General features: G+C 40.1%; 1 protein-coding gene across 1 annotated transcript in view; it reads left to right on the top strand.

Moving 5' to 3' along the window:
- LOC126424796 (facilitated trehalose transporter Tret1-like) overlaps positions 1 to 24,246 on the top strand; it is a 90,406-nt gene that overhangs the window by 65,594 nt on the left and 566 nt on the right. The window lies entirely within an intron of this gene.

Raw genomic sequence — 24,246 nt, forward strand, 5'->3', positions numbered from 1 at the left:
GTTTGCTACAAAATGCCACATCTACCGATTCTGTAATTTATATCAATAAATTTCTAAATCATACCAAAGTTTTAAAGTCCTTTTTGACTCAGCCTTTATCATTTCTCAAGTCAACATCCCTTTTTCTCAACACATACTAATGGTAAAGGGATGAATGAGGTATCGTTGGATGGATTTTTTTACTGGCATCTGACACTGCATAGCGATTTCACTGTAAAACTTTAACATGGAAGAGACTTATGTATTACAGTCAAAAGAGCATCGTGGATGCCTAGCTTCATTCCAGTCTTTTAAGGAGCTAACTTATTAGTCACGAATAAGAGACTATCCTTTTCATACTATCTTCTTACAAATACTATTCTATTTGTTTTAAAGTATTTATTAACTGAATAATTTGTACACAGTATTGTCATAGATAATAACTGTCACCATACCTGTCGTCCATTATTTCTGCCCATCTTACAAGTTCACCTTTTTAAAAAATACACTTTTCGAAACGACAGACACATTTGTCACTGTCGATTTGATTTGTGATTTACCTATTTCTACTACAGCCTAACATGTTCACATAAAATACGAAGTGCAATTAAAATCTCGGAACACAGTTAAGGGTTATTGTGGCTTTAGTGATATACCAAGTAAGAAGGAAACACTATGTTCTAACCTACCCATTTCGCATACATTTAATTCTTTGTATTTTATATGCTTATTTCCTATTAAACTTCTCTTCAACAACAAGTAAATGTAAATATTACTGTCAGAAGTTAGATACTACAAGCAATACTGGTATGACATTATTGTTAAGTACAAAAGTGAGAAATTTCGCAGGGGCTCCCTAGCACTTACTAATGACTGACTTTAAAAGGTTCATGGCTGCAATGGTGTTTAATGTCTTAATCCACAGGGTCGCTGATATACACTGCATATGGCTCGTTCGCGGCTTGGTCGGCTACGACGCTCCCCATTCTGCAGTCAGAGGACTCTCCGGCCCCGATCACCGCAGACCAGGCCTCGTGGCTGGCTTCCATCAACTCGCTGACGGGGCTGGTAGCGACGTTCACCGCTGGCTACGCTGTGGACATCATCGGCAGGAAGAAGCTGATTCTCTCCGCCGCTGCGCCATTCCTCGTCTGGTGGCCAATGGTCGCTTTCTCAAACTCTTATGAAATGCTGATGGTTGCCATGACGATAGGAAGCTTATCTGGCGGCCTCATGGGCAGTCCTTCCACTATGTTTCTGTGCGAAATCGCTGACACCGAATTACGAGGCACGCTCATGATGATCCACACCGTGTTGATGAACTGCGGCAGCCTTTTCATGTACTGCGCAGCGCCCTACTTGTCCGTTTCGACTGTTTCCTTCATGTGCACTGCCGTCCCCATTATCTTCATTGTCACATTCGTGTGGATGCCCGAGTCACCGTACTTCTTCCTTCTGCGAAACAGAGAATCTGAAGCTGTGAAGAGTCTCGTAAGGTACAGGGGCGAGTTGACACCAGAGGAACTGCGCTCGGAGCTTGACTCAATGTACAGAGCAATCCGACAGAAGCAAGAGACCAAAGGGAGGCTGAAAGACCTTTTCTTGGTACCAGTGCACCGCAGGACTCTGCTGATAATGTCCGGGTTCGTCTTGCTCCACTCGTCCACTGGTGCAATAGCGTTTGGTACCTACACGACGTACATATTCGAGAAGAGTGGAAGCGGTTTCGACGCGGATGTGTCTTCCATCATCGTAGCGGCCGTTTCGCTTGTATCGAGTATTTCGGCGTCCTTCATTGTTGAAAGAGTTGGCCGGCGGCCGCTCGGGATTCTGGGCCTTACCGGGTGCGGTGTCTGCCTGACCGCCATGGGCGCCTACTTCTACGTGGACGAGACCCAGGGTGAGGTGCCCTCTGCCTTCGACTGGGTGCCGCTCACAGCCGTCATCGGATTCAACGTAAGACTGTTTTTATAAATATTTATGTCTTTTTTGAAACTTGGTTGCTGGTTCTACTACACTTTCACCAAAGAATGTCTTACGTGACAAATACGAAAACAGTTGGATTTATGGAATAACCATTACCAATTCTGCGATGTGATGCTTTCAATAGCAGGTAATATATTTCGTGAACAGATTTGCTTTCTCGGTACAAGGAGGAAGGAAAGGAGGAGTGGTAGAAGAAGAAAGGTAAGAAGGAAAATTAGGCCATATTGATAACGACATCATTAGTACGGACCCGGATTGAAAGGGCGGGATAGGGAATCCACCCTGGACTTTTCATCTACAGTTACATGACCACTACGCAATTCACACTTACGTACTTGGCCCAGGGTTCACAGATCCACTTTCAGACCATTTCTTGACTGATCCAGTCTCGAATAGCACGTGGAAACAATGAACACCTAAATTTTGCTGTGCAAATTCTGAGTTCTCTTATCGTATTAGCATGGTCGTTTCTTCTAGTGTACTTGGGAGCCAACAAAATGTTGTCACATTCGGAGGAAAAAGTTTATGAGTGAAATTTCGCGAAAAACTCCTCTCTTTCAATGACTGCCAACCCATCTATCATTTCCGTGACAATCTCTCCCCTATTACGCGATCATACAAAACGAGCTGCCTTCTGTAAGTTTTCTCGATGTTCTCCGTCAGTCCTATCTAATAAGGATCCCTACCGCACAGCAATACTCTAGCAGAGGACGCACAAATGTAGTATAGGCAGGCTCTTTAATAGATTTTTTGCATCTTCTTTCTACCAATAAGACTCAGTCTTTGACTAATCTCCCCCAAATTTTCAGTGTGATGATTCCAATTTAATCTCTTACTACATGTTATCGCTAGGTATTTAGTTGGATTAGTAACTTTTAAATTTGTGTAGTTTATCGTGTTACCGAAATTTAAGGTAGTTTTTAGTACTCACATGGAAGACCTCACTTTTTATTGTTCAAGCTCAATTGCCACGTTTTCAACATGCAGATATTTTGTGTAAACCATTTTGCAATTTCTATCGATCTTCTGGCGAGTTTATTAGGAAGTAAATTAGAGCATCATCTGCAAATAGTATAAGAGGGCTGCTCAGATTGACACAAGTCGTTTATGTGGGTTAGGAATATAGCAGGGAGCCTCTGACAGTTCCCTGAGAAGCCACGTATCAATTTTATTTCCCTTGAGAACTTCCATTAATTATCACAAAATGTGATCTTACTGACAGGAAATAACAAACCCAGAAGCACTGAGACGAGACACCATAGGAACGCAGTTTGACCAGAAGCCGCTTGAGAGTAGCGCTGTCAGAAGCCTTCTGGCAACGTAGAAACTTGGAATCAACTTGAGATACCCTGTCGATAGCAATACTGCCTGCCAATAAAGAGCCAATTGTGTTCACAAGGACGATATTGTTTGAATACGTGCTACGTACCTGTTAACCGAATAGCACCCGTGGACTAGGGGTAGTGACTTGGTTTCATAATCAAGAACGTCTTCGGCCCCGGGTTCCCGCCGATGCTCAGAATTTGATTAATAACCAGCATTTTGATTAATAATTAGCATTGTCTGCCGAAGACTTCCTGCATAAGAATTCAATCTCATTCTGCCAAAGGCCTTGTCAAAGAGAGCGGAGGAGCGAACAGAGGTTCAGGGCACTCTCTTGTCCTAGGGGCGGGAAACTGCCCTTAATGGCGGAAGAATCAGCAATGATCAACGGCATGAGGATGCAGAAGGCAATGGAAACCACTGCATTAAAGACACGTAACGTGTATCCACAGGACATGTGGCCTGTAATTGAAGAAGTGTCATGATGGTCTCTCCATCGGCAAAAGATTCCGGAATAGTCCTCCATCCGGATCTCCCGGAGGGGACTGCCAAAGGGGAGGTTACTGTGAGAAAAATACTGAATAATCAACGAAATTATAACAAGTCGGGGCGTGGAATGTGAGGAGATTGAACGTGGTAGGGAAACTAGAAAATCTGAAAAGGGAAATGCAAACGCTCAATCTAGATATAGTAGGGGTCAGTGAAGTCAAGGGGAAAGAAAAGGATTTTTGGTCAGATGGGTGTAGGGTAATATCAACAGCAGCAGAAAATGGCATAACGGGAGTAGGATTCGTTATGAAGAGGAAGGTAGGGGAGAGAGTATGTTACTGTGAACAGTTCAGTGACAAGGTTGTTCTTATCAGAATCGACAGCAAACCAACACCGAAAATGACATTTCAGGTATACATGCCGACGCCGCAGGCTGAAGGTGAAGAGATAGAGAAAGTGTATGACGATATTGAAAGGGTAATACAGTATGTAAAGGGGGATGAAAATCTAATAGTCATGGGGGACTGGAATGCAGTTGTAAGGGGAAGCCGGCCGAAGTGGCCGTGCGGTTAAAGGCGCTGCAGTCTGGAACCGCAAGACCGCTACGGTCGCAGGTTCGAATCCTGCCTCGGGCATGGATGTTTGTGATGTCCTTAGGTTAGTTAGGTTTAACTAGTTCTAAGTTCTAGGGGACTAATGACCTCAGCAGTTGAGTCCCATAGTGCTCAGAGCCATTTTTTGTAGGGGAAGGAGTAGAAGAAAAGGTTCCAGGAGAATATGGGCTTGGGACCAGGAATGAGAGAGGAGGAAAACTAATTGAGTTCTGTACCGAGTTTCAGCTAGTAATAGCGAATACTACGTTCAAGAATCACAAGAGGAGGAGGTATACTTGGAAAAGGCCGGGTGATAGGAGAAGATTTCAGTGAGATTACATCATGGTCAGACAGAGATTCCGAAATCAGATATTGGATTGATATAGACTCAGATCGCAATATAGTAGCGATGGAGAGCAGGTTGAAGTTTAAGACATTAGTCGGAAAGAATCAGTACGGAAAGAAGTGGGATACGGAAGTATTAAGGAATGACGAGATAGGTTGAAGTTCACTAAGGCTATAGATACAGCAGTAAGGAATAGATCAGAGATCAGTAGGCAGTACAGTTGAAGAGGAATGACCATCTCTAAAGGGCCATCACAGAAATTGGGAAAGAAAACATAGGTACGAAGAGGGTAACTGCGAAGAAACAATTGGTAACTGAAGAAATACTTCAACTGATCGATGAAAGGAGGAAGTACAAAAATGTTCCAGGAAACTCAGGAATACAGAAATACGAGGCGCTGAGGAAGGAATTAAATAATAAGTGCAGGGAAGCTAAGACGAAATAGCTGCACGAAAAATGTGAATGCATCGAAAAAGAAATGATTCTCGGAAGGACAGTCTCAGCATAGAGGAAAGTCAAAACACCCTTCGATAACATTAAAAGCAAAGGTGATAACATCAAGAGTACAACGGGAATTCCACTGCTAAATGCAGAGGTGAGAGCGTATAGGTGGAAAGAATACATTGAAAGCCTCTATGAGTGGAAAATTTGTCTGATGTGATAGAAGAAGAAACAGGAGTCGAGTTAGAAGGGATAGGAGATCCAGTATTAGAATCAGAATTTAAGATCAAATAAAGCAGAAGGGATAAATAACATTCCATCAGAATTTTTAAAATCATTGGGGGAAGTGGCAACAAAACGACTATTCACGTTGGGTTGTAGAATGTATGAGTCTGGTGATATACCATCTGGATTTCGGAAAAGCATCATCCACACAGTTCCGAAGACGGCAAGATCTGACAAGCGCGAGATTTATCGCACAATCAGCTTAACAGCTCATGCATCCAAGTTGCTTACAAGAATAATATACAGAAGAATGGAAATGAAAATTGAGGATGCGCTAGCTGAGGATTAATTTGGCTTTAGAAAAGGCAAAGGCACGATAGAGGCAATTCTGATGATGCGGTTAATAATGGAAGCAAAACTAAAGAAAAATGAAGACACGTTCATAGGATTTGTCGACCTGGAAAAAGTATTCGACAATGTAAAATGGTGCAAGATGTTCGAAATTCTGAGAAAAGTAGAGGTAAGCTACAGGGAGAGGCGGGTCATATACAACATGTACATCAGCCAAGAGGGAATAATAAGAATGGACTATCAAGAACGAAGCGCTCGTATTAAAAAGGGTGTAAGACAAGGGTGTAGACTTTCGCCCCTACTGTTCAATCTATACATCGCGGAAGCAATGATGGAAATAAAAGAAAGGTGCAGGAGTGGAATTGAAATTCAAGGGGAATGGATATCAATGATACGATTCGCTGATGACATTGCTATCCTGAGTGAAAGTGAAGAAGAATTAAATGTTCTGCTGAACGGAATGAGCAGTCTAATGAGTACAGAGTGTGGATTGAGAGTAACTCGAAGAAAGACGAAGGTAATGAGAAGTAGTATAAATGAGAACAGCAAGAAACTTAATATCAGGATTGATGATCACCAAGTAGATGTAGTTAAGGAATTCTGCTACCTAGACAGTAAAATAACCAATGGCGGGCGGAGCAAGGAGGACATCAAAAGCAGACTAGCATGTGCAAAAAGGGCATTCCTGGCCAAGAGAACGCTGGCCGGAGTGGCTATGCGATTCTAGGCGCTACAGTCTGGAACCGAGCGACTGCTACGGTCGCAGGTTCGAATCCTGCCTCAGGCATAGATGTGTGTGATGTCCTTAGGTTAGTTAGGTTTAATTAGTTCTACGTTCTAGGCGACTGATGACCTCAGAAGTTAAGTCGCGTAGTGCTCAGAGCCATTTGGCCAAGGGAAGTCTACTAATATCAAATATCAGCCTTAATTTGAGGAAGAAATTTCTGAGAATGTACGTCTGGAGTACAACATTTGTATGGTAGTGAAACATGGACTGTGGGAAAACCGGAGCAGAAGAGAATCCATGCATTTGAGTTGTGGTGCTAAATACGAATGTTGAAAATTAGGTGGACTGATAAGGTAAGGAATGAGGAAGTTCTGCGCAGAATCGGAGAGGAAAGGAATATGTGGAAAACACTGATAAGGACAAGGAACAGGATGACAGGACATCTGTTAAGACGTGAGGGAATGACTTCTATGGTACTAGAGAGCTGTAGAGGGCAAAAACTGTAGAGGAAGACAGAGATTGGAATACATCCAGCAAATAATTGAGGACGTAGGTTGGGAGTGCTATTCTGAGATGAAGAGGTTAGAACAGGAGAGGAATTCGTGGCGGGCCGCATCAAGCCAGTCAGAAGACTGATGACAAAAAAAAATCTGTTAATAATGTATGAACTTCCGGTTTTACTTAGAATTTATTAACGTATCTTATGGACGTTGATCCCTTTCCGTAGTAGCATTTTGAGCTTCTTATTTTTAGAGAAATACGGTAAAGGTAACTTTTCTGTTTTGTCCAATAGCGATTATATGTATTGAAGCAGCCGAACTAGCCTTGAAGAAACGACAGTTTTGAACGTTGCGATGTGATAGTGTCTACCCAGGCAATGTTCACAGTCTGGAGGAAATTCCTGTCCATTGAAATTTGTTCGTTATATTTTTATATTTGGGTGCAAATGCCTTTCGTTTTTACGCGTGATGCTGCAAGTTAGAATGGGATTTTTATTTCCAAGTAACTACGTGGTCAACGAGAGGTTTATTTGGAAATTAATATTCAACTCTTTAAAACCTATTGTAAGCGAGAATATCGGCCTGCTGTTATTGTACGTCATTCCTATTGTAAGCTAATCACGGAGTACCTAAGCTATTTCACATCTCTTTCTGTCTCAGTTCCCAACATTGTCAATTGAATGTCACCCACATTTGGTTTTTCCGTCCAATTGTTCATACAGGCTAATATAAAATGTTTCTACTCAATACCGATAAATTCTTACAGTTTAAAGGCCTTTTCACATATCGGATAATTCGCCAATTACTCTACATGTGATACGATGTCGAACACATGATGCTAACTATGATGCCACCACTTCACAAAAATTCTTTATTACTTACTTTCAGCAACACAAATTCACATGAAAAGTAATCGGAATACTTTTAACTACAAAGGTTTTGACAAAACAGACCACTCCGTGCATACATACGATCCTGTCTACGGTTGAAACGACCGTCAGAAATACCTACATGCTGAGGGCGCACATAAAAAATGCTGTCGAAACATATCAACATTAAAGATACCTTATCACACACAGTTTAAAAGAAAACTGCAAGCAGATGTCCATACTCGGGGCAGCTCCTTGCACTGATTCATCCTTACCCCCCCCCCCCTCCCCCCCCAACCCCCACCCCGACTTCTACTGTGCACTAATGCAAACAGGATACCATAGAAGTCAGTGTAAAACAATGTAACTGTCATGAAACAATGTTGAATGGAAAAAATTAAGAGTCCACACAATACATGTCACACCAGTGGAAAACTTGAATAATACCACAGAAGCCAGCTATTATTTGGAAAATTCCCCTAAATCGGTGTTCATTTATTTCCTTTTTATTTTTATTTTGCATACTACGACGTTCCAGCTAAGTAGCCATTCTCAAATAACTACAAACATATCAGGAGAACATAATCGGAATACAAATTACAAAGCAACCACTGACTATACTCCCTAGAACAAAATCAGACAAAAAATAGAATAAAAAGGGCACTTACGATGTTTAACCCAATAACTACGTATGTTTTGGGTTACAGTCACTTGCATAGGCAATTCGTGGTGGCCTGATATAAAATATAGTAAATAAGAGTTAAGCCCTGTGTAAGCAGATGCAAAAATTGCAAGTGAACAAGAGTTGAAAATGTTTACCACATTAGCTAATATCGAAGCTGCAGGTATGATTTTTCGGCATAATGCAAACAATACATACAACTACGACATTTTCTACTGTCAGGTAGTACTGAAATTTGTACAGCGATACATCGTGGCAAACGAGACAAAGATAAACCCACGTGGGCAGGAACGCTCTATGCGTGGTTCATGTGATCTGTGATATTAACATAAATGTTAGGGGGAGACGGAGGGAAGGATTATTTTCTCTTTATTCCATGTCCAATTATCGTAACCGATGCTGTGTAAATATAAGCTGTGCAAATAATACCACTATAATCCCTGTTGTACAGAATTTGCAATAATAAAACGAAATAAGACAATGTACAGATCCCCATGTTTTCTTCTCAAACTGGAGCCATTAAGAACACTAAGATAAAACGATAAACAATATAAATACATACATTATCTTCGTAACCTTTTAATTTGATATACTATATATTAATAAGTACAGTCAAGTCCACATTCGTGGTTCTACACACAATAACGCATACTAAGATTGCAAAACGACAACCTTTCGTCCTTTCAATAAACTATCAGTTCTGGCAAAATAAAAAATTTGACAAACGATGACAAAAATGATAAACCAAATTTATTGGTACTGGATTGCTTCTCCAATAATATGTTGAAATGATTCATCTGGCACACAAAATTTTTCTGTTAACAAAAATCTTATAATTTACTAAGTGAAATAAAAACAAAATTTTGAAAAACACAGCCCTCAGTTGCGAACACAAATAATTTGTGACCTAGGTTTCGGTGTCACAAGGGACACCTTCTTCGGACAAAATTAAAACTAAATGTTACAGCATAACGAACCAAAAAATACGAAAGCTGCGGTCATACCTGACAGCGTCAGATATCAGAATTAAAATAAAGTGCAACAGAGGTGCAAGCCACTAGGGGCTGCCATGTTAAAAACCTTAAGTACAAAAACTAAGTAATGTAGGGAAACACATACTCATACTTTAATAAAGGATTTTTATTTTTGGAAATTTGTGGTAAGTTCCTATGGGACCTGCAAAGGTCATCGATCTCTTGGCCTACACACTAGCTAATCTAATTCGAAAAAGTTAGCTACACTTTCCAGATACTTCTCTACATAGTCGCCGCTCAGACTTAGACATTTGTGGCGTTATACCATATTTCCAACACCATCATCATAGAAGGCAGCCGCCTGTGCTTTCCGATAATTCTCTACATTGGTCTATAGCGTGTAGCCTGCGCCAAAGTGTTGTCTTCGTATTCAGCGTTTCATGTGAACACAGATGATACTTCAGGACGAGCCAATTAGGGCTGTGTTGTGGGTGATCGAACACGTCCCGTCGAAAAGGGTGCAGAGGCGTCTTCACTGCCCCTACAGAGTGCGCCTGAAAACTGCCATGAAGAAGGAAGTGTGTGACAGTTGTGTTAGGTGGGCTGCATTCATTAAGGCGAAGCCTCTCAGTAGGCCCTCCTACTTGGCAGAAGACATCTTTGTTTTAGGCACCTTTACTCGCTCACAGTGCGCTCACAACTGAAACGAGTGTCGTGATGCGATCGACAGTCATACTAGAGACACTACCCAGCACATCTGTGCGAAGCTTCATCGGGTTTTCACTGTGGTGTCTATTTCACGACCGATCGGAACTTACTTTGTGGACAACCCTCATATATCTCATATGATGCATGATTGTTTACTATTATACTTCGTACTCTCTCTGTTAAGCCACTTCCTATTAACCATGTACTTCTTTTATTCTGACAACACTCACTTTCACACTGAGATACACATCCCTCCCCCCCCCCCCCCCCCAACATTTTTACGATTGTGTCTATGATTTTCAACAATAACATCACCAGTTAGCACAAATTCCACTTCATAGCTCGTTTGGCACTTTCTTAATTACTTCACATACAGCTAAGTGTCTTCCCCACACCTCCTAGTCAAGCAATCTGATTTACATATTACAAAGAAAACGACTCTACATATTCCTCTTTGACACCTCATTCAAAAAGAGAAAAACCTCATGTACTCTCAGCTGCCTTTTCGATCCCACAGTTCCCAATGTTATCATTCCCATGTTTCGAATTAAAGTTGTCATTTCTCCTAACATTCTGCATCACATACTTCCTCTCTTTATAATTTACTTTTAGATTTTGTGCAGGCAACCAAATACACATTTCATGGTGTTTTTGTAGGCTTCAAACACAAGCCAAAATTTCTTTACTTTGCAGAATTTTTACATTTGCTGTTACATTTAGTCTTTCTGAATCTGTCAGCAAGGCGAGTGCCTAGTACCTCTGTACGGTGATGGGGAATGGCTACAGCCTGTTGGGAACGACCTCGTCCAATGTACACAGATAGGCTTCGTCCCACAGATCGACACACTCGTCTGTACTTGACTGAATTGAACAGAACTGTTAGGATGATTGATATCTGGTATTGTAGGGTGTCCAAACATATCACCATGTTGCGCTCTATCATCTAAACATCAGTTCTTCTGTGGAGCGTTATACTTGTCAGAGGAAGTGGCTCTACCTGCCTTCACCATTTTCTACATGCATTGGTCGATTCCAGAGCTGTCATTTATGTCTGCAGCATAAGTTTGAGTCGGCTGAGACGACGCTTCCTGGAGGGTTTATCTGTTGGTGGAGATGGTGCTAACGGTGGACATCCTCTTCGAAATTCTCTATTATCTGAACATCCTCCCTTTCAAAAGCAACAAAGGGCCAAACAAAACTACTGCTACTAATTCTATAGATCTAGTGATCACTACACTTTGTCTCGACCTTAATCTATAGAGGTAGTTGCCTTCATTTTCTGGTGCATTTCACAAGCTGTTAATCTCATATCCACTTTCAGAAATCGTTAAATATGAGACTTGTTTGCGAATATGCAAATGGTCCAAAATGCCCATAGCTCTCATGTTCTAAGTCTAAAAATTTATTTACATGATGGTCCGAGAAACATAGGCTCCCATCTTCTAGTTTTTTGTCCTTCCTCCTAAGTAGAACACTCTTGTGCAGTTTATAGTAGATTTTATTCTTTGGATTATCACCGTCACAATGTTTGAATTACTACAAGTATTCATCTGGATTGTACTCACACCTTATACTGTGGAATACATTTCAGTGAAATCCTCAACTTTAACTTTTCAAAGTACAGTAATTTCATGTCATTCTTGTCTTGTAACCCCTCGTCATCATCCCCACTCACACTTGGCATCCAAGACAAAGCATCCACTATAATATTCTCATCACATCTCACATACCTTATCACCATTTGAAATACCCATATAGTGAGACTGCTGTGTCACAACCTACAATTTGTAAGAAAGCTTCATGCTTGTGATCTGCGAATTCATTAGTAGTGTTAAAATTTTTGGAATCCCACACGAAGCAAGTGGTTCCAATTTGGACACACTTCAGTTCCTGTCTAACGCTGGCAATATTTGAATACCAAATCCAAATGTTCAGTGAATCTGTCATCCCTTCCGATGTCGACTGATTCTGAAAAACTTGGACATTAGCACACATCCACAAGCATTTGGAGTGGTACAGAATACTAAAATAACGAGCATTCCTTTTCAGTAGCTGCATTAATTAAAAAAGTGCCCCTCTAACAAATCTGCATTTTGTTGGTGGTTCAAAGCCTTCTACAGCCCTCAGATGCTCACGATCTGATTCCCTCCCCAGTCCACTAATAACATATCGCAAAGACTTCAGTTCTTCCTTAGAGAGTTCTGATTTTGCTAACTTTATCTTCATTCCTTTCTCGTTCAAAGCATACAGTGACTCGTTCAACAAATTACAATGTTCTTCCCACTTTGGCCTCGAAATCAAAACATCATCCACCTGAACGTTTATTCCACTCAACAGAGCTCTTCCAAATAAATACACAAACTTTGTGAAGGAAGAAAGTGTACTTTCTTGACTCTTCTACAAGTATTATATTCTAATAGCCGTAAGTAATGTCCAGCAGTCATAAGTGCTTGGTCCAATAGCACTACGGTAACATCTCCTCCATGTTGTCTGGGCTATCATTCTGCTGTACTACACTTTCATTCAAATTGCATGTATTGATGACTGTTCGCACACTCATATCGTTCTTCCTCATAACTACCAAATAGTTATTATGCACAGTTAGGCATCATACATACCAACCACTCTATATTTTAAGTAAAATATTTAGGAATATTGACCATGGATCGTAAATGTAAGATATGGCATCTACGAAATTTCATTTTGCTATGATGGTTCAACGCTGAACCGTCACATGGAAATACGCGTGCATGTTTTCTGGCATAAATTATTCTCTTTGTATTAGCAACAGCATAAGTGATTGATGATAGTTGTCCTTTCGCCTCTTAGTCTTACTTGACTACAGGCGAACGTTAGTGAAAAATTCCCTGGAGTGAAGTAGTAAAATGACCTTCAAACTCCTCCTGATTCCAATCACTTTTTCCAAAAAGCTGAAGTCTGCTGTGAAGCAAAGAGCACTACAGAGGATCTTTTCCAACGATTTATCGCAGAATGCACCGTTATAGTACCCTCTGACACGATGTTGTTCAAAATGGTTCAAATGGGTCTGAGCACTATGGGACTTAACTTCTAAGGTCATCAGTCCCCTAGAACTTAGAACTACTTAAACCTAACTAACCTAAGAACATCACACACATCCATGCCCGAAGCAGGATTCGAACCTGCGACCGTAGCGGTCACGCGGTTCCAGACTGTAGCGCCTAGAACCGCACGGCCATCCCGGCCGGCTCACGATCTTGTCCCTTCGTATGTCTCACGAACGACGATTTCAAGTGAGGATTACATCACAAGAACGAGAATTTGATCACATATTGAAATAAAAAACTGACCTAGATTTCTTTAAGAAAAGTTTATACCTTGTAGGTAACGGACTGTCACCAACTAAATGTGCGTAAAATATTTAGTCAATTGATATTTTCCATACACTTCGACTAACACTCCAATTAACAGAAATCGTAGCTCACATTACAACTCTTCCATGTAAAATAAGCCAAAAAGAAAGAGATTTTATTTCAATAGCCTCGGTCTGTCATCTAGCTGTTTGTAACGACTGAGCCTAGCATGAAATGAGAGTAGTGGCTTCCAGATCCCCATACAACTAACCAACTGTAGTGCCCCTATTTAACAATATGTCTCATATCATTTTGATCGCTTTCTTTTCTTTTCGTGTAACATGTCAAGTCAACGCCAAACAAAACATCATTTCATTGATGCCTGGGCTAGTTTGGAGCTAATAACGTCACATGTAAAATCCCATAGTGCTCAGAGCCATTTGGACCCATTTGGGCTAGGCTGTTTTTGACGAATAATAAGTCTCCCTACCATCTATGGTGACTGATAAAGAAGTGCAGCGCCCAAAAGAAAAGAATGAAACGAAATGAAACGTTACGGATTGAGAGGGTCTGTGATATTATTTCAGTGATTACAATATCGAGCCACTCTATAAAAAACTTGGCAGTATGATCCCACTTATCAGTGTAGCATTGCATCCACTCTGGCCTAAATGCATACACTGATTCTGTTGGGAACACTGTCAGAAATCCATCATATCCTCGTCTCTAAAAGCTCCTTGATATATCGGGTATTGGGACGGGTACTGAGCTGAGATGTTGTGCTTGTGCCAGTTCTGGATATCTTACTGCTTTGGGAGTAACTTAGTATCACGCAGAGAGTTCATAGAGACACGTGCCTTGTGTGGACGAGCATTGTCCTTTTGACTAAAGGCACATCGATACTATCACGTGAGAGGTAACACACTAGGACAAAGAATGTCTGCAGTAATGGGAAAATGAGCATATTGGAACAGTCTGCTTTGTTACCAGGTCCCCCCCCCCTACATCCCTTCTCTTCCCCACACCCCCTCTTACATCCTCTTCTCATCCCCAGACGTCCATCTCATTACCCTTCACCACCTCTAAACAACTTGTACTATTGGTGGAAAATGACGAGAAATTCAAGGGCTTTTGGCCTATGCACGAAGGATACTGGCACAGACTGCATGGTTATTAGTTTCGCCAAAAGATAAAATAGGTGTGCACTGGTGTACAGGATGATCTGTTATACTACCTTAGCTGACAGAAAAATTAATTATGATCGAAGAGAATTTCTTGTGTGTTAGACCACCACACTGGTGTCAGACCTTTTTGAACTAATTATGTTAATGTCACAGTCTAAAACATAGTATCCATCATGGAGTGTCCAGAATGGAGATAGCCCACTTGCCTTCAAGGTTAAGGCTGAGGCAACACAGGCCCTGGTACACGTCTCCTTCTGATACCACGATTTATTATTACGTGATGTGGTGGGGAAGGGATATCTAGCTCACTTGTCGGGTGCACAGGACTGATTTTATGAACAAATTCCCGTACATACAAATAATAAACAAGTTAGTGGTTCTAGTCTACTTGTGAGGGAAATATTAACAATTTCTCTCTTGTTATGCAACAACTATATATTAGAGATGGTACATTAATTTTTAAACTAGTCACACTCTTGCTGCTTAACTATTACACTGTAGAGGAGCCAGATTCATTTTTTAAACGTGCTGTGTAACAATGTAACAATTACACTATGGAATCATCGGACTCATTTTTTTTAATTAATTACATTGATTGCCAGTGGCTTAGTTTCAAAACAATGGGCTACTATATTTAACAATTACCGGAGCTTACCCAGACATGCGTGTAGCAGTATGTCAGAGTGGTATTTATTTAAACAGATTTGCTGCAAGTGGCAGGCCCAGCCACAAGAGATATGATTGGTCACATGAGGCAACCAATGCATGCTGCAGGGTTCGGCCACCATCCACAGTGCACTGGTCACTATGAGAACTGTTATGCATCTGCAACACGAAGGTAGGAATACCGACCACCCCCGCACCAGGCCTTGCCCCCCCCCCTCCCCTCGCCTTAGTGGCAGACTGCAATCACCATCCCACCATGCTCCCTCACGCTTTGGGTACGTTTTTTACCTCCAAACATGGAGACATTTACCAGCCAATGACCACAAGCTTCCTCTGAGCAGCAGACAGATACCGAATATTACATATGTCAGACAAAAATATTTCTAAAAATTCAATTTTCCCATTGTTCGTTAAGGCTGGGGCTCAGTTCATATTTGATATAACTTAGGTCATACAATGACGTGTTAGAATTGGGCAAACGTGCAGCAGAAGCTGATGTTTCCCAGTTGCCTTGTCTTGCTATAGTGTGATTGCACACAAGGAAAATGGGTGTTACGTTTAATAGTGCAACTGCTCAGTCATCTTTAATTTTGGCTATTAATTTCAGTATATCTAATGTTTGGAACGTATTAAACAATTAGACGCAGACACACCCATCAACCCAAAATATGACAATATGATAGCGGTGAATGACTAGGACCCCACAAACGGAATAAAAGAGTAATTATGACACAGCCATTATCCACTCGTTCAGTATGCAAATGCAATAAGTTGGATAAAGTAATAAGCAATATGAATAATAAATCTTCTTTGGAGCGTAATTTCTGATTAACGGATGGGGTGTGGACAGAGGTTCAGGGCATTGTCTTGCCCTTGGAGTGGGAACAGTAAAATTGTCATGATCATCTCTTCGTTGGCAAAGTTTCCGGATTAATCCCCTTTCCGATCTCTGGGAGAGGACTGACAAGGGAGAGGTGACCGTGAAAAGAAGTGGAATAACGAAAGAACTAACGAAAGTGTAATATTATACGGGTTTGGGCATGGAATTTCAGATTGGGGGGGGGGGGGGACGTACAAACTATGAAAGGGGTAATGCTAATGCTCATTTTAGATAAGGTGGTTGTCAGTGAAGTGAAACGGAAAGAAGACAAGTATTTCAGGTCGGACGAATATAGGGTAGTATCAACAGGAGCAGAAAATGGTATAACTGGAGTAGGATTCATCATGAATAGGAAAGTAGAGCAGTGAGTGAGTTACTGTGCACCCATTCAGTGATACGTTTTTTCTCATAAGAAACAACAGCAAACCAACGCCGACAATTACAGTCTACGTATGCATGCCGAAATCGAAAGCAGGAGATGAACAGGTAGAGAAAGTATATGATGATATTGAACGGGTAATTCAGGAAATAAAGGGAGATTAAAATCTAATAGACATGGGGGATTGGAAACCAGGGAAAGGAGTAGAAGAAAGGATTACGAGAGGATATGGTCTAGATATAAGAAAGAGTTATGGTAGGCAAGAAGAATTAGTGAGGAAAAAGATTGAGTTCGGCAATAAATTTCAGCTAGTAACAGCGAATACTCTGTTCAAGAATTACAAGAGGAGGAGGTATATGTGGAAAGGCCCGAAGATACGGGATGATTCCAGCTGTATTATATCATAGTCAGACAGAGATTCCAAAATCAGGTGAATTGTAAGAGTATCCTGGATCAGATATAGCCTCAGATCACAATTTAGTAAAGATGAAGAATAGACTGGAGTTTAAGAAAGTCGTATGGAAGAATCAGTGTGGAAAGAAGCGGAATACTGAAATACTGAGGAAGGATGAGACGTGTTTGAAGTTCGCTAAAGATACAGATACTACGATAAGGAATAATACATTAGTCAGTTCAGCTGAAGGGAAGTATATACGTCTGAAAGGAGCGATCACTTATGTTTCAGAGACAAAAGTCGGTAGTAGGAAGGTAACTGCGAAGAAACCTTGGCTAACAAAAGAAATAACGTCAACTGATCGACAAAAGAAGTAAGTACAAAAATATTTATGGAAATACAAAAATACAGCAACATTATATCCAAGGAATGGAGAAAATAGGAAGAGCAGAGTAGCCAAGGCGAAACGGCTGCAGTAAAAATGTGAAGAAGTCGAGAACGAAATGGCTGAAGGACTGATCCCGTATAGAGAAAAGTCAAAACAGAATTCATTCAAATTAAAAGCAGGGCTGGTAACACTAAGATTTCAATAGGAATTCCACTATTAAACGCAGAGGAAGGAGAGGGTAGGTAGTAAGAGCACACTGAATGCCTCTAGGAGGCGGAAGACTTGTCTAATGACTTAAAAGAATGGAGTTGATAAAGAAGACATAGGGTATCTAGAATTAGATTCCGAATTTGAAAGAGCTCTAGAAGACACGAGTTGAAATAAGGCGGATAGGATGAATAACATTCCATCGGAATTTCTGAATTCATTGGGGAAAATGGTAACCAAACGACTTTTCAGGTACGTGTGTAGAATCTATGACGCTGGAGACATATCACCATACTTTCGGGAAAATGTCATCCTCATCATTCTGCAGATAACAGGAGCTGTTAAGTCGGAGAACCATCACACAAGCAGCTTAATAGCTCATGTATCCACGTAGTTGATAAAAATAGTGTACATAAGAAAGGAAAAGAAAATTCAGAATCTGTTAAATAACAAATGGTTTGGCTTTAGGGAAGGTAAAGGCATCAGAGAGGCAGTTCTGATAATGTGCTTCGTAATTCAAGCAAGACTGATGAAAAATCACGACACCTTCATAAAATTTGTCGATATAGAAGAAGCATTGTGAAATGGTGCCAAGCGTTCGAAATTTCGAGAAAATTAGGGGTAAGCTACAGGGTAAGATGGGCAATATACAATATAAACAACAATAAGAGTGGAAGACTAAGAAGGAACTGCTCGGATTGAAAAGACAGGGACGTAGTCCTTCGCCACTACTGCTCCATCTATATATCGAAGAAGTAATGACGGAAATAAAAGAAAGTTTCATGAGTGGGATAAAAAATCGGGATGAAAGGATATTAAAGACAATATTCGCCGGTGGCAATGCTAGCCTCAGTGGAGGTGAAGAAGAATTACAGGATATCTTGAATGGAAAGAATAGCCCAATTTGTACAGTATAAGAACAGAGAATAAATCGAAGAAAGACGAAAGTAACGAGAGGTATAAGAAATGTGAACATCGAAAATCTTAAAACGAAAGTTGGTCGTCGTGAAGTAGGCGAAGTTAAAGAACTCTGCTATCTTGGAAGCAAAATAACCCTTGATGGCCGAACTAAGGAAGACATGAGAAGCAGACCAGCACAGGCAAGAAGTGCACTTTTGGTCAAGAGAAGTCTGTTGGCATCAAACATAAAACTTACTTTTAGGAAGAAATGTCTGAGAACGCACTTTTGAAGCACAGCATTGTGTGACAGCGAATCATATTCTGTGTGAAAACTGTAATAGAAAAGAATGAAGCATCTGAGATATGATGCTACAGAAGAACTTAGAGAATTAGGTAGACTGATGTAACAAAGAATGAGAAGGTTCTATGAAGAACCAGCGAAGAAAGAAGCATTAGGGAAACACTAACAAGAAGGGGCAGAATGATAGGACATCAGATAAGACATCAGGGAGTAACTTCCATGGTACGAGAAGGCTGTAGGGAGTAAAAACTGCAGAGGAAGACAGAGCTTGCAATTCACGCAACAAGTAATCGATGATGTAGGTTATAAGTGCTACTCTGGGATGAAGAGATGCACATGACTCATGTCTGGGTAGTAATTCATGGCGGGTTACATCAAACCAATCAGAAGACTACTGACTCAGAAATAAATATAAAAATGTAGTGTTACAGCTGCACACTGGCTCATGGGGAAACTTCATCTCTTAAATATTATATTGTAAGAATAACTAAAATTAGTTATATCCATAGGAATGTGTTAAAGAAGATTGATACCATGCTAAGAAGGTGATAGCTAGAATTACTATGGGTTAAGAGAACAATGTCAACAAAAGCAATGGGATTGGAGCTGCAGAAAGCTTATATTCATTCAGCAACAATCCCGTCCATGTTTCCCATTAACTCTTTCTACACATTTTAACGGAATGTCTATATACAACTCTAGGTTTCTACCATTTTAACAACTAACTTAGGGACATTACATGAAGCTGTTAGCTTGTACGAGAATAGAACTCGATGACTCTTTCACAGCAGTAGAAGTAAGTGACACATCTGCTGTATGTCTATCTTATATACATTGTCATAAAGCCCATATTAGAAAAAGAGGAAGCAATATAAATAAACTCCCTATACAAAATTATCACGATAAAATATAGCTTACACTCATTAAATTAATTTGGTTGCAGTTGAATCGTTGTGCTCCCACAAACATGAAAAAAAATATTTATGCATTGTCTTGAACACCACATACTGCATACAAGAAGACATTTCATATATCTGGAATACTGCTCATAGATGATTTAAAAGTCTTTGCTTAGGTATTTAATAGAAGAAAATATCCTTTCACATCTGCAGTCATTAAAGAGACGGTCAAAATATGTGTTTAAAGGACAGTTTACATAGAGCCAATGTATATCAGGTGGAAGAAGTCATCATAAAGGTTAAATGAGAAGATGAATTTGTGAAACATGATGTTTTTGATCCGAAATCAGTGAATTTTGTGCCAAAATCGATTCGTATAAAAGACTCTTTTCCGATTACGAACAGTGTTCTTGGTTACAGAAAAAAAAACAAAAAAACTGTAACATACTACTGCATGTATCACCATGTTCTACCAAAGTTGTGAAAATTTGCTGCATACATTTCACAGTTCAAATCGAATTTTCATACAGAATTTTAAGACTTTACCACTTCAGCAACGATTAGTCATTAAAGGTGGTTATCCCAATGGTTTAAACTCTGCAAATAGTGTTCCACTGTGTCAAACACACTCGTGTGCGTTGTGCGTGTACAGTTCTGTATAATACATTTCAATGTAATTTGTTTTGCAAATGAACCCAACACCTCCACAGTATAGTTGTTACACAGCAAAAATATGATTTATCTAAACAAGTCAATCCAGGATCTCCACAGTTTGGTTCTTATGTAGCAAGAGTGCAACTCTTAAAAAAATTCTCTTACAAGTACAAGTGGACTAGACTGCCATCATGTATATAGTTTTTACGTTAGGGAGCTTCTTCAAAAACTCTGCCTGTAATAATAAAATACTCTAGACATCCCATAGGTGTGCTAGAAATTATCCCACTATTGTATCAAGGTATCAAGTAATAATAACTCATCGTGTCATGTGCAGTTGTGTACCAAGACCTATGTCCCCTTGACTTTGACCTTCAGGCCTAGTGAGATAGTTCTATCTTGGTCTGCTAGCTTGGATCGTCTATTTTGGATTGTGATGTCACAGAGACTACCATCTTGGATTGATGGTGACTCTTTGACCTCGTGTGGGATGTGCCCTGAAATCCTTGGGTTCGATATCAACTTGACTCTAAATTAGTTCAGATAGGTGTGCCTCTAGTGTGGGGTCATAAGACAAGAATTCTTCTTGGATCATAATTAATTCTGCTGTCAGCCATTATTACACAAGTCATCCCTTTCGCAGCAACTTGATACATGAGTACCCTGCATCTCATTAACATGCTAAATATCACAAGTGCAAGTTTTAGCACATCAACAAGTCTTGAGTTGTCCGAAACCTTACACTTCTTACCACAGTGCCACCGATTTCACATACATGTGGTTCCCTTCTGTCATCTCTCCCTCCCTCCTTGCCACATTTGTGTAATGTCAGGAGCTGTGCTAAGATGCGTACATACATGCATACAGACCTGGTATGCTTAACGTCTCAGACAAGTTCGGAGTTGTTGATGTGTCCAAACCTGCGCATGTTTTTGTATTACAGTGGTGTGGGTCGTGCATGTATGAGTATGTGGTTACCATCAGAGGGAGGCGGGGAGCAGCTGTACACTAGTGTACTGCCAAGAACAACTAGGGAAGGGATGGTCTGTAACACTAAAAAAATGTGTGGTATCTTAAAGATATATCGTTTCTTAAGAAAGAATTTAATTTTTTAGGCTAATTTGGTTATATTTAACTTTTTAAATATAAGATTAACTAAGTCTCCATGTTGAGTTGCCGAGATTACTGTATAAACAGATTCAGTTGGAGTATGAGTAAGAGTTGCCAATATACACTCAAAGTATGTGAATGGCTTAACAAAACTACTATTCAGGACATAAAAGGCGAAATTAAAATATCTGAATGCTCGTAGCTAAATGAAATCTGTAGAGTGTATCATAAATGATGTAAGCACTATGTCGGCCTTCGTGTAGCTTCCAGTAGTAGGGAGATGGAAACTGATCATCGTATGTTTTGCACCCTCATCATCGGACTTTGGACAAAAATGTTGTATATGGCCTTCGCAAGACAGTGTCTGGTCTTGTGCAGGGTAAAGTACCAGGGAAGCTGGCTCTGATTAACGTATACTCTGTGCTCTGATCTTCAGACTGTGACAAACTGTATGCTGACGACCAAAACACGTTTTTGACAAACAATAAAGACAATTTAAACTAGGAAATCAAAATGATTCAATTAATTCGAGGACCAACTGTGCATTGCTCGAACAGGGTACAAAGATTAAAGCACAGTTAGTTTTTGACATCAAGTGTACCTTAAACTGCCGGCAACCATAAAAAACTTGGTTTCAGGTAAAGTACAGTTTAAACAGAGTTGGAAAGACTTCTTGATAGGCAGCTCCTTCTACTCTGTAGATGAATATCTTACCAAAGACTGTTAGGCCAGCCCAAATAAAAAATGTCTGTTACAATTCATTTGTGACAGCACTTGATCACAACATCAAGATAAGGTACTTTGTATATGATAAATTTATTAAAAGTGTATAACTATGTTTCATTCTGACAGTGTGTTAGTTCTGTAAATATTAATAGTTCCAGTTTACTGTAATATATTCACATATTCTGACAGTCTCCTGACAAATGATCAGGGAAGTGGGAATTACATTCAAATGTTTTACGTTTTTTTATGCTACACTTTCTGACTTGTTCCATACCCACGATACTCATCTAATTTTTGGGTCTGTGGAACGAAAACTCAATCTCATCTAATCTAATCTCTACCTGTAAGATGCACAAGTAGTGCCAGTATCTCTACATATTTTGATAAAGAATATATACACTTTTGTTGCGCAAATAACATTGTGGCACTTAACTTGAGGGTCCATTGTGCTCTGCACAAAGTGGGTACAAAGGCCAAAACAGAGTTAGATTTTTGCATCAAGTGCCTCTTAACCTGTAACTAACAGAAGTAGTGCCATTATCTCGAGATAGTTTGATGAATAATACACACACTGTAGATGTGGCACTAACACTGCAGCAGTTAATTTGAATATCCATTGTGCGTTGCACCAAGTGGGTACAAAGAGCGAACAACAGTTATGTTTGAGCTACAGAGGACCTGATTATAATTGGCTGTTTCATTCTTAATGACCGTAAAATACTGGGCTGTGATTGTGACAGCAAAATGTGTGTGTGTGTGTGTGTGTGTGTGTGTGTGTGTGTGTGTGTGTGTGTGTGTGTGCCAACTCACATTCTGTGCCCACTTCTCCCCTCCTCTCTCACCCAAAACCTAGACCTGGATGAAGGCAACCTGGACATGTGACATCACAGTTGGGCACAGAGTTTACAAACTGTGAGCCAGAAATCGCATAGATGTACTACTTTGGTCATGCAGAGACAGTTTTCTTTACGTCAATTAAAGTAAATGTTGGGATGATTGAGTTGTCAAAAACACTGACAATTTTTGCCTCAGTTCAAATTCGCTCTTCACCACTATTGACCTGGCTGTTGAGGCAACATTAATTCTTGTATTTCTTTGGTTCAAATTATTGTGTTTGTAAGATCCCGAACTGAAAGCCACATGATATAGATTTTAAACGTGTAGCGTCCGTAACTTTTGCATTAGAGATAGAATCACATTTTACGTATCAATAGTAAAAAAATTTACTTATTTGTTCCACATTTATTTAATATTGCATAATGCCTTCATGTTCTGGGATAATTTTTCGTTCAGAAGAAAGTGTTTGTAACACATATATTCGTAGTAAGGGTTTTTCCTAGTGTTCAGTGTAGTTGTAGACAACCCCATAGCACATTTCCTTATGTAGTATGTTCTGCATAGTCAATCATAGTTCGAAAACACCTGGAAGATTCATATATATAATTCTAGATTACTTACGCTATCCACCACTCATCCTTAGCGTTGTACATACAGGACCAGGGAGTTCAGTCCAAAACATCTTTACCCCGACCCCAATGATGCAAGCAGTGTGATATACAATAAAATTAACTAAAAACCCAAACAGAAATTGTATCTGCTGGACAGCTACTGCTTGTGTAAGAAAACAATAACATGGTTTGTGTGTTTGTGTGTGTGTTAGTGTGTGTGTGTGTGTTTGTTTTTAAGGGAGAGTGAGAAAGACATTGAACACAGTTAAATAATAATGAGGGTGTGTAAAAAGATGAGTTCTTTATGTAAATTTGTAAATCATCAGCATGTTGTCACACTTTTAACTGATAATGCGTATGGTAAGTTTGAACCTGACTTGTAAGCATCGTCTGCATCTGGCCATCCCTCAATCGCTCCTCCAAGCAAATGCCAGGATGGTTCCTTTGAAAGGGCACACCCAATTTCCTTCCTCATCCTTGCAGCAATCTGAGCTTGTGCTCTGTCTCTAAGAAACTCGTTGTTGATAGGACGTTAAACTGTAATACAGCACGTAGAGAGAGGTCGCGTTTATGAGAGATCAAATA

The sequence above is a fragment of the Schistocerca serialis genome, chromosome 1 (assembly GCF_023864345.2).
Source record: "Schistocerca serialis cubense isolate TAMUIC-IGC-003099 chromosome 1, iqSchSeri2.2, whole genome shotgun sequence".
NCBI classification, from domain to species: Eukaryota; Metazoa; Arthropoda; class Insecta; order Orthoptera; family Acrididae; genus Schistocerca; species Schistocerca serialis.